This window comes from Balaenoptera physalus (genome assembly GCF_965194825.1).
Source record: "Balaenoptera physalus genome assembly, chromosome: 2".
NCBI classification, from domain to species: domain Eukaryota; kingdom Metazoa; phylum Chordata; class Mammalia; order Artiodactyla; family Balaenopteridae; genus Balaenoptera; species Balaenoptera physalus.
Window position 1 is genome coordinate 93,210,327 of NC_138883.1, and position 19,212 is coordinate 93,229,538.

A 19,212-nucleotide genomic window follows, 5' to 3' on the forward strand; every position below is an offset into this window, starting at 1 on the left:
ATAACTTCTATAAATTATATTATAGAAGGGTATGTATATAATTTGTTAGAAAGGAAAATGTTAGTGATTGTCTCTAGTTGGTGGGATTATGATTGATCTCTATTTTTATTTGTATACACATATGCTTATTGGTTGTTTAATTGTATTCTCTATTTCTTTTCACAAGGAATACGTACTGCTTGCATAATTCTAACAGTTTTAAAAAGGAAGAAAAAAAAGTAGAAGCTGAATTCTTAGGAGAACCCTCTAACACCAGAGCTGGCTAGAAGATGAGCTACCACTAAACCTTGACCCTCTCCCCACTGGAAATCTCACCTACCTGTTTCAATAAAACCTTTCATTTTGCACAGCACTTTAGAGTTTACAGAAAGTTCACAAGTGTTATTTAAGTATTATCCATCAGAGCTTTCAGTTCAATTTATTATTCTTTGTGACACAGAGAGGAGAGGATGGCGAAGAGCAGGTGGTACACAAAGAACACTGAAGAGTGTGCAATGGCGTGGACAGGAGCAGGCTGTGACCTATACGGGAAGGACTTTTGGGTGAGCAGCTCATCTTGGCTGCCTTGGTGGCAACTCAACTCTTACAGAGGTATCCTGGCCTCTGGTCCAAAACCCAGAGCTTCCATGTGGTCAGGAAAGTCAGAGCATGCAGTACTTCCTCAAAAGCAGTATTGTTATGATGGTGGCAAAAAAATTAGCAAGTTAGGAAAATTCTTCAATAAAATGTCTTCATAAGAGAAAAAAATACTACCTTAACGTAATTCTACTTAGTTCACTGTAGTATAAAATTGCAAAAACTAAGATGGAACAAAACAACATGGAAAAATTATAGCATTCTACAATACAACAACTTTACCATTAATTAACAGAATCTAGTAACCAAGGAAAGCGGTGCTCTTTCTTTTCTCTTTTACCAGATGATGCTACTTCTGGGGCAACGACCCGTGGGCTATCATGTCTTCTTTCACAATGTAGCTTTGGTACGTTCCAAGGAAGTATAACTCAGCAATCAGTGCCATGTTTCCCTACAGATATTTCCAATGACTTTGCTATCATCAGATCATCCCATGGGCCACACCCATGGAAATCTACATGGTAGTGCCACACCAATCCATTTACTCACTGGTCACCAACCCAATTGAGAGTGTTTACAGTAGAAGGGCTGCAGTATATTCTAACAGAGTGGACCAAACTTTAAAATACATAGTAATCACCTGTGAAACTTGTTTAAAAATGCAGATTCTCCAAGCCCTACTCCTGTAAAATCTGATTCAGTTGGTATGGGGAGAGGCCCATGAATTTACATTTTTAGTAAGTAACCCAGGTGATTCTTTCTAGCCTTTATGGTAGATATAAACAAAACACAGGTGCTAGTAATAACAACACTCAGCATATATTCTTGTTTGCCGTATAAATTCTCATCTAAGTATGAATAGAGATGGTAAGGGTAAATCCTTCAGCTTTGCTTCATTAATAATTCAGCAAGACTGAATACTGTTGCTGAATATATTTGATTGTAAACTTGGCAGGCCTTGCAGGCAAATTTCCTCCCATATTTCACATCATCAGAACAGCCTTAGTCATCAGCACTACAGCAGACTGTACATTTACTCAACAGTGATGAGGTGTGAGGTGATAGTTCAGATAACAGTCTAGTTCACATTTTCCACTCAAATGCAACTGAGGAAAGAAAAAAATAGGCATCCATCTTCCAAACAAGAGAATATCTAGTAATTTGAGATTTATAAATAATAGGTAAATAAGAAATAGAAAGTTATAGAGTAGAAGTTTCAGATGAATTTTGGAGCATTTTGGACTATTTTGAGAAAGTGGCTAATATGGACAAGACCCAGAGTGATTCTGTCAAAATCGATAGATTACTGGCCATGTTTTTATTTGTTTGTTTCTGGGTTTTAGTCCTTTGAGAAGAACAGTCCAGTTGTGGGGAACTCTCAGTTCAAATCAAGATGAGAATAAATACTAGGCCACCCTATAGACTCTAACAGAAGCTTTTGTACAGAGAATTCCCAGAGGTGCTACTTATAGTATTACTAAGACAACATGACAAGTTCTTTCTGGAGGAAAAATGTGATTTACACATAATGGTGGAAAACCTGTGCTGAAACACTGTAACTAGTATGTTTAAATACACCCTTAGGCGGTGTATTTAAACATACTATCCTTCATAGTCAATCACCCTTACATTCTACTTAGTTTTCCATGTGCTCTGACTAGCCAGAAAGTGATGTGGGGTTAAGAGACAGGTGGGGGTGGGTGGGAAAGCTATTCCAATATCAAAGGAGGTGGTAAAAAACACTCACGAGCTCTCAGGCATAACAGTTCAGGGTCCCATCATTTGACTGACCTTTCCTGAAACTGAGAAAACAGCACCATCACCAGCAGCGGGTTTGAACTTGTATAATTCAGAAGGGAGGGATTACACTTCATTAACACTCCCCCGAAGTCTAACAACTCTTTATTCACTCAATAAATATTGAATGAGTATCTATTAAGTGCCAAACAATGCTGGGAATGCATAAGTGAACCAAACAGATAAAACCCCTGCGCTTGTGAAGCATGTATCTTAATAGGAGGAGAAAAAAGTCGAGAAAATAAATGCCAGACATATACTACATCCAATGATGGTAAGGGCCACGGAGAAAGACAAAGCAAGAAAGGGGTGGAGAGTCCAAGGGTGGAGGGGTCAGGACATAATTTTAAATAAATTGGTTAGGAAGAGTCTCATTAAGAAGATGCCATTTAGAAGACTTGAAGAAGTGAGGAGGAAAACCACGTGGAAGGCATTTGGGAGAGCACTGTGGGAAACAGGAACAGCAAGTACAAAGGGACATGGAGATCCCAAGAGACCTCAAGACCTCAGCATCTGAATCAGGGGTGTGGCTTCATAACACAGGCACCAACACCTATCCCAAAATATCAGATTGTTGATAAGTGTGCTTTCAGTAATCCCACAACTTCATCAGCTGCCTTAGGCTTCCGGAGAGCAAGGCTGTGGTAAAGTTTGGTTTGTGTCTATCTTTGGGAATTTTGTTAGGTGTACTTGTGTTCCTGTCTTTCCTTTTTCTCTAAGAAAGGACAATTTCTCCTATGAATCTGGAGAAGTAAGATGAATTAAATCAGAATCTTCAGTCTGCCCAGAAACCACCAGTGTGAGCACAGGACCAGCTCAATTTCCAGAGTAGGAGCCAGAAATCCTGCCATGAATAGTTCTGATGATTTTACACAACTTACTACCGGTTACTGTATTCATTTTCTGTGGCTGCTATAACAAATTACCACTTACTCAGTGGCTTAAAACAACACAAATTTATTATCTTACAAGTCACAGGTCTGACATGGGACTCTCCAGGCTAAAATCAAGGTGTTGGTAGAGAGCTGTGCTCCTTTCTGTAGACTCTAGGTAGGATCTAGTTCCTCTCCATTTCCCTCTTCCAGAGGTGCCCACAACCCTTCCTCTCTTCCTCCGTCTACACAGCTTAGCAAAGATGAGTTGAGTCATTCTCATTTCACATCACCCCCACCTTGCTTCTGAAGCCACAACTCCTTCTCTGATTCAGGCTCTCTTCTGTCTCCCTCTTTTACTTTTAAGGATCCTTATGATTCCATTGGACCCACCCAGCAATCCAGGGTATCCTCTAAGTCCTAACTTCATTACACCTGCCAAGTCCCTTTTGCCATGTAAAATAATGTATTTATAGATTCTGAGCACTAAGACATGGACATGTGTTTGGGGGCTGTTATTCTGCCTACCATGGTTATGCTTTTCTCGTTTTAGTTTCTTTTTTTTTCACGTTTCAGGAGCTGATCAAATTTTATACGGAAAGTTTGTATTAGTCACTGCAAAACTGGCAAGGGACAGAAAGGTCTCTAACATACAGCAGTTGGTTGAACAAAATTATTTTCTGGGATGATATTTCCTAAAAGGGCAGCATGTGACTGTAGGATCTTAAAAGGAAAAAAAAAAAAAAAGAATGAAGGAATTTAGGTAACCATTGCCTCCTTGGATATTTTAAAAATGTGTAAATTGGAGCAAATTAATTGACCACTGTGAATCTCAATTTCCTTAAAGTAGCCTTTCAGGGTTTTTATGAGAATTAAACAGAATAAACTATACACCACATGAATTAACATGGCACTGGCTCAGATTGGCCACTTACCTTGTTATTGTTTTTCGTTCTTATCACCATCATCAACACTTTTCTTTCACTTGCTTCCTAATTCCTCTAATCTACTCTCTGAATAAAAACCTAGATATTTGAAACTATTTTCTGTGTAAACTAGTCCCAGATATTGCATTTGACCTAAATAAATATTTCTGCTTTTCTCTCCTTCAGAGTCTGGGGGACTCTTGAACTCATTATTGCAAATTAAACCCACCCAAAGGCCAAATCAGTATGCTGTGGCATGAACCCTGAAGCTATTTTTAAGAGAACTGCCCTGTGGTCGCTGCCGCTCTCTTTTCTTCCCTCTCACAGCTGTTGCTGAGAGGGACAGTCACCTGGCGGAGACTGGCAGCAGCAGCTGTCTGTGCAGAGAAAGGCTGCAGCCCAGCAGCCACACTCCTGCCTACTGCTAAAGGCAGCCAGTGAGCTCAGACCAGGTGAGCAGCGACACTCAAGACCAGACTGCCCCTGGGACAGCTGGACAGACGCCTGGTGACCTTCAGGGCCACCTGCCTCTTCAGAGAACTCCTAGGTGGAAGGAAAAGCAACAGCTACCTGTTGTCGCTTCTGCTCTATTTCTGATGAGTCTCAGGTTCATCTCTTAGGTTGGTGTGACTCCCCAGACGCCTCAACAGTAGATGTCTAGTATCTGCCATATTACATGGTTTAGGATGGCATGGATCCTGGAGCCTCTGCTCCCTCTGGAGCAGACCCACATCTAGAGCCATGCTAGCACTCGGATTGATGGAAGTCTAGCTGTCACTGTTTATACCGATTTACCTCTCTCTGACCTTTGCTGGCTGGCATGAATCACAGAGCCATTAAATTTGTGTTCAATGTGTGCCACTCCCTTGGGAGTGGTTTGCCTACAGACAAGACCAGAATCCTGTTTGATCTGGCTCCCAGTTCACTTCTCCTTCTATGGCACCTCTCTCACCCACACTTGGAGTCCATGATGCTTCTCCTTAGAACCTTGAGATAAGCTTGCTGCATGGAGGGAGCACGTGAGTAGCTGTGTTGTTTTCAGGGTTTAATATTAAACATTCCTTTCTTGCAGATGAAAAGATTGGACGCAATAAAATGCAGTAGCTGTCTGCGGGTGGTTCAGAGCCATGGCAAAGATGGTCAGGGACAACACTGCATTGAACATGCAGTGCCGTGCACTGGGCTTGGTGACATTACACACAACAGCTGTGTTGGCCTAACTAGCCTTTGGGAACTGAACAGAAGGCAGATGGGTGACAGAAGGAAAAGTTGGTGAGCGATCAGGGGAAAGGAAAGTAAACATATTCCTCAAACCTCTCTGAAAAATGAATCCACAATTACCATGTTCCCAAACACTCACCTATCACTGATTAATAAAGTGAAACCTACAGGTACCAGAACGACAGCCTCAAAGGAAATCATCTCAAATGTCAAATCTGTCTGTTCTATTAAAAGACACCTAGCTATACAAATAGAAAAATAAGGATTGAAGGACATAAGCGTGTATATGATTCACTGGCAGGGACCATGTTGAAGTCAGGTGTTTTGTTTTGTTTTGTTTTTTCCTTCTGGTCATCACTATGCCTCTCCATATCCAGCACCCCCCCTTTCCCAGCACTCAACACTGAATTACACATAACAGGCACTCAGTAAATGTTTTAACCTGACAGAATTCTTTTACACCTACCTAAAACAGGCAAAACTCTCAATTTCCCTTTTTCATGATTTTTCAAGTGGACCAGGTTCACTTGGCACTACAGACAATACAAAAGCAATCAGCCAAGAATGAAATGCCCTAAAGACTGGAAAAGCAGACATTGAAAACACTTGCTGGAGAAAGTCCTCAGCATGAGGAGCAGGCTAGCACTGCAACCAAGCCACAGAAGGCACAGACCAGGCGGAATACATCTGCTCCCAGAGATCTGATGAGCCCACTGTTCCCCAAGTTCGCTCAGATTAATGAGAATCTCCAAATTTTCTGAGGCTCCCTAACACCCCACTAATAGCCATATCAAGGATAAATTTATGCTAATCTGTTCATGTGTACGCCCCACAGTAATGACAAGCTCCTGTATCCGATTGCTAAGGGTTTCTTCAATAGAGAACTAATGGAAATGTCTTTAATAATTCTCCACGCTAACTCTGTATTGTTTTCGGTGCTCACACATATGTGCCTGCAGTTCTTCATCAAGTATCTACAGAATCTTATTATGTTATAAGATAGCTTCTGGTAGACTGTAACTTCCAAGGGAGAAACAGCTTTTTGTAGGATGCAGGTTACTCAAGTGCATTTAAGAGACTCCACTGAGGGTGGTTTGTAATCAAGAATAACAACACAAATATTTTGATTGATGTTGGACTCCTTAATTATTTCCTTACAGTCTATATTTTGGAGTAGCTCCATATAAGCTGAATTTACTTGTTATTTTCATCTTCATTGAACTGAAAGCCCTCCTGCAGTTCTCACTGAAACAACTGTTGTTTATGGGCCATGCAGTTCGGCTTTACTTTCCCTGCCAAAGGTAAATACCCCAAAGGAATCCAAAATTACACTGAATGAAAATTTGGATGAGCACCATTTGTGCTTTAATTTGGGTAAAAACAGTCTTCGAAGGTTATGTGCTATGAGGGAGATTTGGCTTATTAAGTAGGCCTGAGGTTGAAGTTATTCCAAGCTGACTGGGTTTTGTCCCAAACTGGCTATTTTGTGCGGACCTACACTGGGAAATAAAACAATTCGTTTGAAAGAAACAGTGTGTCTGGTTTAGTCTCTCAAGACTGCATGATTCATTTATGTGCTAAGTGTCAGTGTGGCTAGACTAGCCCACGTGTTCACCTGGTACCCACGCAGCAAGCAACGCCCTCAACATCTTCCACCCCAACTTTCCCTCTGTGCTTCCCATGCAGAGCCCTCTGTCTCTTCTCCAGACTTCTTTGCTTCCTTGACTATTCCACTGGTCCACTATGGCCTTGGGCAAGTCATAGTCTCGCTGATACTCAGTTTTAATGTTAAAACGAGAATAATTTATACCTCTCAAATTTAAGAATACCTTCACGGATAAATGAGTTAATATAGGTAAAGCAGCACAATGTCTGAAACACAGTAAATATTCAATTAATGCAAGTTAGTATTATTATGACTAATATTAGAATCATCATTATCATCATTCCTCTTCACCAACAGGCACAAAGTAAGGGGCAGGGTAATAGAAGGATGATGGAGAACTTGGGCAGAGACCTGGGTCAGGAGAGTCTTTGCAGTGAGAAAAGGGATCTGGGGTTGAGGCCTAAAACATTATCATAAACCCAAACTCTCACCAATCCTTCAGCCTGCTGGAAGGTAGACACGAAAAGAGAGTTGATAGAACATTATGCCGACATAATGGGCCATTTCACCACTGGGCAAATAAGAACAAAATGATTTCTACAAAAGGTTTGGGGTAAATGTTCCATCCAGTGGATACAATTCAGTCATTAAGTCACACTGCTGAGAACTCTACATCCCATCTTATTCTATACCAAACAGCTGTTTCCTACAGGTAGCTCATGCTGCAAGCTGTCCTAAATGCGTTTGTTATTTTTTACTTCCCCTTTATTGATGTTTAGAATAAAGGTATGTGTGTCCAGTGAGAAAACAAAACATTTTGTCTGTATTAAGCTAAGCTTTGAAATTTCCAAGCCTAACTGCTCCAGGAAGGTATGATGGCAGTCACTGCAGTCTTCTTCCCAGTGCAAGCTCCGCCCCTTACCCTGTGGGTCCTGGACCAGTCTCCTGTGAACACTTCTCATCACCTATTCCCATTACTTACTGATATTGTCTTACTCATTAACTGCACCCTTTGAAAGTGTCACTTCACCTACAGGAAACCATTACACTTTAGAATAAAATCCAAAGTTCCTGCCACAGGCTATAAGAAATAGCATGTTCTGGCCCTTCTTTACATCTCTGAACTCATCTAGGACCCCTTTATCCCTCATTCCAGTACCTCCACTGGTTTACCTTCTGTTCGTCCAGTATACCAACTGTTGGGCTGCACCCCACAGGCCTACAAGGCTTGTGCCTGCCCAGCTTCAAGACTGAAGAAGCTGGAGAACCTGGAGTCAGAAACAGAGACGTCAGTGGTTTAATGGATGGGGAGCTTACATGTCTGAAGCAAGGTCCTGGAGCGACATTCACCGTGTGCAGCAGAGAGCAGGCAGGACGCGGCAGCAGTTTTCGCTCCCAGGGGGAAGGGGAGACTACCAGTTACAGGGGAATTGACATCAGGTGGGCTCACAGTTACCAGGGAAATCAGTAGAAGGGTACGCCCCTCACCACCCCTCTGATAAGAACAATCACCAGCTGGGGCGTGGGGCAAGTACGTAGGAAGGTCAGTCACGTGCATAGGGTATAGGTGAAGCGGGCCCTGGTCAGGCAGGGGATGTACAGGGAACAAGAGAACAGCCATCTTGAGTGGCCTGACCATACAACACCACTTTCCTACCTCATCTGTGTTTGCTTTCCTCTCTGTGTGCAACTGTCTTCCCCATTGCCCCCTCCTGGCTACCTGTACTCATCTCAAATGTCACTTCCTCAGAAAGGCTTCCCTGATCACCCTGTATAAAGAGACCCTTAGCTAATACCTCTAGTAAAAACTCTCTACCTCATCAATTACCTTTAGTGCTTTTATCACAGTAGGTACTCATTTTGTATATGTGTTTGTTTACTTGCTTAGTAATAAATGTAGTTCCCTGTGAGGAGGAACCTCTAAACCACTTATCCACAGCATCTAGGCCAGTGCCTGGAACAGAGCAGACAAGATTAAGTATTTAACGAATGAATAAACAAACGCTTCCTTCAAGACTTTCCCATTTTATGCAAAACAGCATGATATTTTATAATTATGCTCACTTTCTCTTTATAAACATTTTTTGGTGATAGGAATGGGATCACACAGAACAGAGTGGGAAGAAAGAAAATAGGTTGCATAAACAAGCCAGAAAATCACTAATTAGAGCTAAATCACTTGATGACAGTTGTTTAAAAGAGAGTCTCTGGAATCTCGTGCAAGAAACAAGACTGAGAACTAATAAATATATGTAGGTGAAATTCTGCTTCATAAAGCAGTTGAAAAATCATAAAAATGTTTTGTACATTTACGGCCTAAATATTTCCAAGACAAACACATATATATTTTTTTCATACTAGCAAACTACAAATGATTTATAAACACATCTGTTATGTAACACAATGACCCAGATCATGTAAAATATGAGAACAACTGCCATTCCCCTTTTATACATTTGGAAATTAAAAAAAAAAATTCTCCCTAATAATTCAAGGACAAAAAAACACTCATGATGGTTTACAAAATATTTGCAACTAAATGACAATGAAAACACAAGATTTCAAGATTTGGTGAATGTATTAATTCTGTATTTAAGAGAAAGAAATTATAACTTCATATGCATGTATTAAAACATTCAAAAATTAATGCAAACAAATTGTATAAAGAACAAAGAAAACCCAAAGAAACTAGAAGCCAAATAAAAATCAACACAGAAATTAATGCACTAGAAAACAAGGAAACAATAAAAGATCAACAAAACCAAAAATTGCTTTTTTTTTTAACATCTTTACTGGAGTATAATTGCTTTACAATGTTGTGTTAGTTTCTGCTGTATAACAAAGTGAATCAGCTATATGTATACATATATCCCCATATCCCCTTCCTCTTGCATCTCCCTCCCACCCGCCCTATCTTACCACTCTAGGTGGTCACAAAGCACCGAGCTGATCTCCCCACAAACACATTTTTTTAAATGTTATTTATTCCTTCTAAAAACACCTGATTCTACATTCTACTGTGCATCACTGATGATAACCTATTCACTTAACTCTTGCAATGGTGATTCTGGCTGAGGTTTGTGTGCCCTTGAACAAGGGAAAATACCTCCTTCCTGATGATTCATTTTGAAAAGTGGAAAGACATTCTCAAAATGGGCTTGAGAACTATTTTGGGGGGAGGGGAGGGCTGTGTTATAATTACAGTAATTTTATTTTCCTTTTTACAGACAAAAATGCAAAGATGATTTTTAGAATTCCATTTGCTTCTCTTCTTTTCCACCCAGCCACATGCTTATCAGTTACCCTTACTAAACAGTGAGCTTTAAAGGCATGCAGGTGTTAAAGCATATTCATATGGAAAATGTTCCTCAAACACGGTCCTAAATTACACTTGGTGACCAATTGTGTGAATATTTATGGTGGAGTTTAAAGAAAAGAAAGAGTATTTTTCCATTATAAGTTTCATATCTTGATAAAACACTCACCATGTTATATTCTGCCTTTCTAAAGGAATCCTCTGTTAAAACAGTATCTAGTTCTTTACTTTTACATTGCTATAAAATATGTTCAGGGACATAAACTGTCTTTCAGTTAACATTCCCTCTTGCTTTATTTTCTGTTTCACCGACACAGACTTCAATGAATGTGTAAGTGTTGGCTGGTTATATGGACAGGCTTGGTTGCATACACAGCCATGGGTTTTGTGACTTTAATTTTCAGCATGCTACGCTAAAGTCATATCTATTTTTCATAATGTCCTAAAGCAAATATTTATTGAAAAGGGGGCAATATGGGAGCGACTGCTATTTCTAAAGGCAGCCATACCTTGATGAAGTTAGGCTAATTGTTGTATATAAACAAATACGTACACACACTCATACACCACTTCTCCATCTCTCCAAAAACCATCATTAGATTGTTCTGGTCTGTAGCTGTTGTGACCTCCTACAATGGATAGCAAGTCTGCTACACATTATAAAAAAAAAAAAAAAAAACTAGGCAAGAAAAATAGGCAGGGGTGGGAAGGTACAGGAATGGGTTCAATTTGAAATGCAAGTCCTTAATTAAAATAGAAACTTGATACATAGATTTCCACCTCTAACATATTAGCATATATACTTGATTAAATCAGCAAACTGATACCTGGGCCCTTCCGGGTCAAGAGCCGTCTAGTGATACCAGCCCAAGAGAAAAACACAACCAAATTCCAGCTCTGTGAGCCAGCAGAAGGGCAACAGGATAGTCATGGAGGCAATAAGGCAACATTGTGGATATACATATACATATATATATAGAGAGAGAGAGAGAGAGAGAGAATCTTCCAGGGGTGGAGCTAAAAATCAAACAGTTTTGTAACAGGTGTCTGAAAGGCTGAGAACAATCTCTTAGCAAATATCAGGAGAAACAACATCTTATGGCATTTGGTTTGTCCCCCAACTAAAATGGCTTTTAACTGTGGGGTCAAGTACATATCAAACCAACTTTTAACTCTGTGCTTACTTCTAGCATTTGACCTTTCACATTATAATTGTATGGTCCATAACAGGAATTCTGTACATGCTTTTGAATACAATCCCTAAGTTATTACTGAAAGATTTCCACCTCTCTTCCATAGCAGCTCTCCTCATTCGTGCAACACAGGTTATTTCAATGGATAGGTCCTTCTTACTCTCCCAAAGGTCTACCAATAATTCTCTCAGGAGTTTAGGTCTGTAAATTCGTAGCAAAATTAGGCCTTGAAAAAGTTCAAACTGTTTGTGCCAACTCATATGCCAATTTAGAGAGAGGCAAAGCAGAGGAAGAAGCAAGTCTTCCTTCTTCAAACTGTGGAATTCTGGCTCCCCCTGAAGTTAGGAAAATAAGGTAAATAATTTATATTTATCTAGCCTGTGATTTTTTTAAAAAATGATTTCTCATACATGATCTCACTTGATACTCTTACACATGCAAAAATATAACAAAGAATTTTTAAGAACCTCCTTATAAAATAAATAAGTACATTTATCTGCCTTCCTTGTACAGTTGGCACAACTTCTGCAGAGAATACAGGACTTTCAGCCAGTGCCTGAGTGACAGCTGCTCCAAGCCCAATGTCCCCTCTTTCCAGCCCTGCTGCCTTTCTGCTTCTCTCGGCTCCCTCTGCTCCATTAACAGCCTAGGGCTAGGCTAAGGCTAAAAGTGTCTTAATGATTCCTTTCAAAACAGAGGCAACAAAGAAAACGGAAATATTGCCCAAGAGAATTAAATGTTTCAAAGTTTGTTCCACTATGGGCAGAGACTGAGACACACACATTCTCAAATATTGAGCTTGCTGCTTCCCATCTCTGTCTTTGTCAATTGTTGGCAATAGCTGAGAAGAAAAGAATATAAATTTAAGCAATACACACATTCCACCTTATACCTAGGCTTTCAGTTAGAAGAAGGGAAAAAAACAGTCTCTGCAAAGTACAGAGGTAAAATCCCACAGGAAGAGACCCAGAGGCATTTTTCCAAAATAGTACATTGGATTGTTTTGTTTTGTGGCTTTTTTTTTTCCTGTGCAAGACAGAACCATCTCTTTATTTACAACAAGAGATGTTCTCTTCCTACCTCAAGAAGAAAATGAGAAACAACATAGCAACTCTTTTTGTAACATTTTTAATTTTACTTTTTAGTTTTGAGAAAGATTTAAATGGAATTAGCACTGTCACAAAGCAGGGGGAGGGAGAGAAATTCCCACAGTTTTTTCCCCCTCAGAACTATAAGGTTCTTAACTTCTCCAGTACTACAGGGCTCTCAATAGCACTTTAGAACACAGTTCCAACATTTCTTTTCAGGCAGTTCTTAAGAATGTTGGAATGTGAACAACAACAAAAAAATGTTGCTTCAACTGCCGTCCTCACTCTACGTTTGTCCCCCAAGCACTGCTGACGTTGCAGAATAAATACAACTGGAAAACAAATTTTTTTTGGACTGACAAAGTACACATTATGCAAGACTTAACTGAATACACCTCTTTACATAGGAGAGAAACATCACAATGGTCACAGGGCAAAATCCAATGAATTGAATAACACTGGGTATTTTAATTACAGAAAATTGGGCATTCTTACCATAATTGTTTATAATAACCATATCCATGTGCTGCACTGAACCAGTTCTGACTTTGGACTCAAGCAAACTAGGCTCAGACACACGGACTGATTTCCAATTCCCTATTGCCCCTGTAGACTAAACAACTATTGGTCATTAATAAAACATCAAGGTAAGATATAAATATACAAGGCGCCCCCTCTCAAAGATATCATGGCAAAGGCCCTACACCTATAAAACTGCTTAGTGCATCTCTTTTGGAAAGATACAGAGTGCAACCAGCTGTGCCTGTCTCGGACCCAGAAGTCCAGCTTTTATTAATCCAGAGCTCAGGCCACTAAACCACCTCTTATCGAGGGGGAAGAGCGGTGAACTTAGGCCATTCTGACCAAAAGGGCAAAAATGAACCATTGTAAGGGCAGACAGCCCAGGAAGGAATTGCCAGGACATATAAGAAATAAGACAGAAAAATTCAGCTAAGATTTATAACTAGTGAAAGAGAGTGAAACGCTACACTGGAGCAGATTGCGTCCAGGGTAGAAAGAGGATGCTCGGAGCCCAGTGTGAGGAAGAACAGTGCTAAAGGAGGCTGGTTCGTTGAGAAGGAGGAGGACCCGGTGGGCCAGGAGACACCTGCTCCACCTCTGTTACTGGCATGCTCATACTGCTTTGATGCTGCGGCCAGGCGGAAAAAAAAAAATCAACCACCAGGCTCCCAAACTAGACATTTTTTTCCAAGAATTGAGTTATTCTCCTCTAAGATTGGATTCAGTAATCTCAGAAAGAGATGCAAGAAAATCAATTTCCTGATAAAAAAAAAAAAAAAATCTCATCAAGAGCGCTCTTGGGAGACAGACTTCGAGGCCAGGCAAATGAGTTCCAGTGCAAAGGAAACAAAGATGGCCAAGCAACATGAAATGAATAGCAAATATTTAAACTGGTATACTCATGCACTCAGGAAATGGGGTTTCAATGAAAAAGCTATCAAAACTAATGATAAATATTTTTTCCATCTAAGGCTGGAAGGCTTTGTTGCTCGCCCTGTACACAGGACCCAGACCCTGGTTTAACACACCAGTTTCACAGAGCTGCAAAATACACGCTGTGGCTCACGACTTAGAGGGTACGTGGCTGATGTGGACCCTTATTGTGTTTGTTTGTCTGTGTGCATGGAAATATCAGACCTCTAGGTCCTGCAGTGTGTGCGCCAAGCTGGCTCACAGTTCAGATCTCAGAACCCAGCTCATCAAATCCATGGTTTACAAGCTTTCTTGAAGCTCCTAAATACAATCATTGTTTTAAAAACTCATCTGCTTAAAATAAAAAAGAAGGCATTGCCAGGAACTGCTTAAAGGAAAACAAAAAGCTTATTTGATTTTTTTTTTTTAACTTTGCCCGTCAGCTGCCAAGTAAACTTATTAAGTCTTTGTTTTATGAGGAATCATGAAATATGTCCAAAAGCAATTTTATATAGCCAGTAGGTATCAACCAAATATGCTTCCATTCACTTTTACAGGCTTTTTTTCCTGCATCCCACTGTAAACCTTTGAAAAGGAAGGTATCAAATCTTTTGCACACTCCCTTATTTTCTGTCACAGTTCCCTGAACAAAGTAGCCTTTCAGTCAATGTCCATAGTGGGCTTTCAATCAATTTTCAATGTCCAGTCAATGTTTCAAGGAGTGAAACAATGCATCTTCCAATCACACATTTACTTGGTTTTCTGTTTCCTAAAAGTAACATGAATTATTTATCTATTTTAATGTGTTCTTCCTACATTGGGGGAAAGAAATTTCCTGAGAAATAAAGAGTAGAAATTGTGTATGATGTTTGCACACACACAAGATATCTTTTATTATGATATCAACAGGTAGAGCATGGTAACTGGATTTCGCAGAAGACCAGAGGCCAAAATTTCGCTTACTGCAGCATACTTTGTTTTGACTTGAAAGAGAAAGAGGCAGAGCATAAAGCTAAAGACAGATCTAGCTTAGACAGACATAGTCAAACACAGCAAGAAGCCTATCACCATGTTAAGATACTATCAAAAATGATGATGGTAAAAATAACTTTCTAAAATTATGTCAAATGTGTGATTTGTAGGAGGGGTAGAGAGAAAACTATTTAAAGAGTTATAGATATTGGTGGAACAACAGAATGGCATATAGAGCAGAGTGAAGTATTTGGGAGTAAAGGTGATATCAGTTTAAAAAGAAGTGATTACTATTCCCTAAAACTCTCATAGGAAGAAAACTGGGACAAATGCTTCAAAAAAAGGCAGTTGGTTAGGAAGGGAGGTGAGGGAAAGGTGGACAACAATGTGGTCTTAATAAAGTCTACAATCAGGTTTTCGGAACTATCCTAGGTGCCTCTGTGGGTGAGAGTCCTGTGCTAGAGTTCTAAGCCTCCATGTTCAGTCCGCATTTTACAGGGATAGGCTTTGGAACTATGTGAGTGAAGGGGATAGAGAAGATAATGAGGCTTCTGATAATAGACTTAAGACCATGGGCATTGGCCCAGCTTTCTCCTCTGGCTGCAATATATGATCACAAAGGCCATGTGTGATCTGTTAACTTATCCAAAAAAAGGAGCTCCTTCTGTCCTTGTGGCACTCAGAACTCCAAACAGGATCATTCAAATGTTCATGGCCCTTCAAATAGTTTCCATCTTAGACTTGAGGCTTTTTCCTCCATTAATTTGCCTGCCATTAAATATCCAAGTTGGAAAGATTCATCCAGAAAATGTCTCACTTCATCCATTATTCATGCACACCTTTTGTTTAAGAAGGGTGGAAACTACAGCTAATCCAGACTCTCCAGAGACTATCATACTGGGTTTTTGTGTTTGTTTTTTAGCTGCTAACTATTGTTCTTCACTATCAGCCTTTTAGCCAAAAAAAAAAAAAAAAAGTGCAGAAAATCTGGTGAACATTCCTTTAGTATGTATTTAAAAGTCTAATCTCCACAGTGCAGACTCTGTTGGTCAGGGAAGTCTACAATAAAGAGGTGACATTGAGCAGAGACCTGAAGGAAGAGAGGGAGCAGGTCATGCAGATATAGAGGGAAAAGCATGCTGGGAAGAAGGAAGAGAATTGAGAAGTCCTTGAGGCAAGAGACTGCCTGGTATATGCCAGAGCTGCAAAGAGGCAAGCCTGGATGAAGTAGGTGGGGCAAGGGAAAGTGTGGTAGAAGCTTTCAGAGAAGGGGCAGGAGATATAGGGGGCTGATAAGCAGTTGAAAGGACTTTGGCTTTCTTTAGATTGAAATGGGGAGCTGATGAAAGGTTCTGAACATAGGAGTAGCATGATCTAACTCATGTTTGAAAATCCTCCACTAGTCACTCTGTGGAAATTAGTTGGTGGAAAGTGGGGAAGGACGGGTAAGACCAGAAGCAGAGAGATCATTTAAGAGGCTCTTATGATAGTTTAAGACAGGAGTCCCCAACTCCCAGGCCCTGGGCCTGTTAGGAAATGGGCCACACAGCAGGAGGTGAGCAGCGGGCAAGCAAGTGAAGCTTCATCTGCCACCCCCACATCAGTCACATTACCGCCTGAATCATCCCCCCCACCCCACCCCCGTGCCAGGCCACGGAAAAACTGTCTTCCATGAAACTGGTCCCTGGTGCCAAAAAGGTTGGGGACCGCGGGTTTAAGAGATGTTGTTAGCTTGAACCAGAGTGTTAGCAGTGGAGGTGGTGACAGGTGACCAGATTCTGGATATCTATTAAAGATAGTGTGAAGAAGATTTTTTTTTAAAGGATTAAATGTGGCATGTGAGAGAAAAGGAAGTTGAGGGGAGGGGGTAGTCAAGGGTTGGAGTAGTCTGTGGGTCACCTTAGGCATAATTCTGTCCTTTTATTTGTGGAGCTTAAAACTGTAAATGGAGAATAAGGAAGAATTAGTAAGATATAGAGACACATTGTTCAGAGAATGAATGCCCTTCCATAATATCCTGAATGTGCCTTTACCTTAAGAATGACCACACTGCATTATCATTATCTTCACTGGCCCTCTTTTCCATGAGGACAGACACCGTGTCTCATCTGTTTTGTATCTATAGTACTTGACTTGAAGAAAGTATTCAAACATTTATTTCCAATCATTTATTTACTTACATCATTGTGATTAGAAGGCTCCAGGATCACATGAAATATTTTAAAATGGTTGATACAATTGGAGGAATAAAGGCAATAGCTTATGAGCAAAAAATGCTTTAAGGTGGTAATATCAGGGCTGTATGTGCTCTCTAGCTATTTTAGGAAAGAGTTAAAGAGCAAATACTTTAAGGTAAACATCTTATTAGTCAGCTTTGCTTTGCTAACAAACAATCCTCACATCTCGGTGGATTACCAAAACACGGGTTTATTTCTCACTCATGCTACAAGTTGGACATAGGTTGGCTATGGCTTTACTTTACCTACCTTCTCATTCCAGAACTGAAGAAGCAGCCCAAATCTGAAACATGTAGAGGGAAAGAGTAAAAGTGGTGGCAGAAACTTACAATGTTTCTAAAAGTTTTCGCACAGAAATGTTGTGAGCTGTATGCATGCACATTCCATTGGTTAAAGCAAGTAATTTGTACAACCTAAGTCAATAAAGGTAGGAATATATAATTCTCTTTTATAGGAAACGTGAGACTAAATAATTGCAGACAGTAATGTATCTACTATGAGTCACTTCCATAAGATATAAGCTCCTCTGGCCTCTTGGGTCCCAAATGAGACCATGGCCAAAGATTGGTATATCCACTACCATAGCCATCCATGTCCATAACGTTTGGATCTGAGTTTCAAAGAGACCAGTGGACGACCAATACTAGTCATTGGGAACCATACCGCCCTTCTGTTTCTTTAGAGTCTACAAAGAATCATCATTTAATAAATTTAAGGATCTTTGGTTTCAGAAGATGCTGCAGGTCACCACCCACACCGTGTATGCTGGTAAAATTTCTTTTGTTTAGCTTCTCAAGAATATATTCCTATGGTGGTTTTGTTCTGAACTGTGAAAATCGGGAAAGCATTGGGTGCAATAAGTCTCTCAGTTCCAGGACTCAGTTCCTTCCAAATTTCTCCTCCCATCCTTGAGTATAAATACTACCTGGATGAGGAAACTACTTAAGTTTGTAACTAACCAAAGACAATTGACCAGTTTTGTGCTTAAGGCCCTGAACTATATATTAAAAATCACTCATAACATCATGACATCTAAGTATAGCATGTTTATAAGGATACAGGGAGGTAATAAATCAATGCTCCAACATTCAATAATTCTATGACTTGTGATGTGTTTTGGTCCAAAGTTTTAGGGAGCACCTCTTTTTAAAGTGGTACCAAAGAAATATTTTGAGGCTGAATGATTGTGTAGTTAGACCTACTTTTTTAATGTGAAGAACATTATGCTGTGGTCCTTTCTCCCAAGGCTCTGAATGAAGACCTGGAACCCAGTGGGACACCTGGGCTAGTTGGGGTGTTCATCAAAACAGAGAAATTCATTACAAGAGATGCCATCATATAATGGCTCTATATAAGAGGACTATTTCCACATCTTTACTGATGGTTCTGAATAGTACAACTCTGTTCATTTGGCTAAAAATTCCGCACAACAAATTATCTCATGCAACAAATGTTTTACTTACTCTGTGTACATGTGTGAGTGTGTGTGTTTTTGGTATTTCTGGTCCCACATACTGGCTACAGCCAATGTATGTATTGGAGAGAAGAGGACTAATAGAAAGTATTAATTCATGAAGCTGTGGTCATTGATGTCTCAGTTACTTGTTCAAATAAATGAATTGACACTAGCATGGTAGAAAGGGTATTCACTCAAAATTTAAATATATGTGCTTATATAATTAAATCTATATTATGTAATATAGTTAATTTATATTTACTAAATATAAATCACTTCCAGTGACATAGACACATATAATTTATACTTATTTAACTTTAGATTTTAAAATGTTTTAATTATTATTCCTTAAAAGACATATAGTTGTTTACATTTCAACCATGTGATTCTTCTGTTTATACAGAACTGAACAATTCTCAATCTCTCAGTTTCTCAGTAGCTTTCTCCCTTTTTCATTTCAGTTAAATTCCCATGGAACTGGTGGAAGTAATTGCCCTTTGAGAGTATGGGACTGCAAG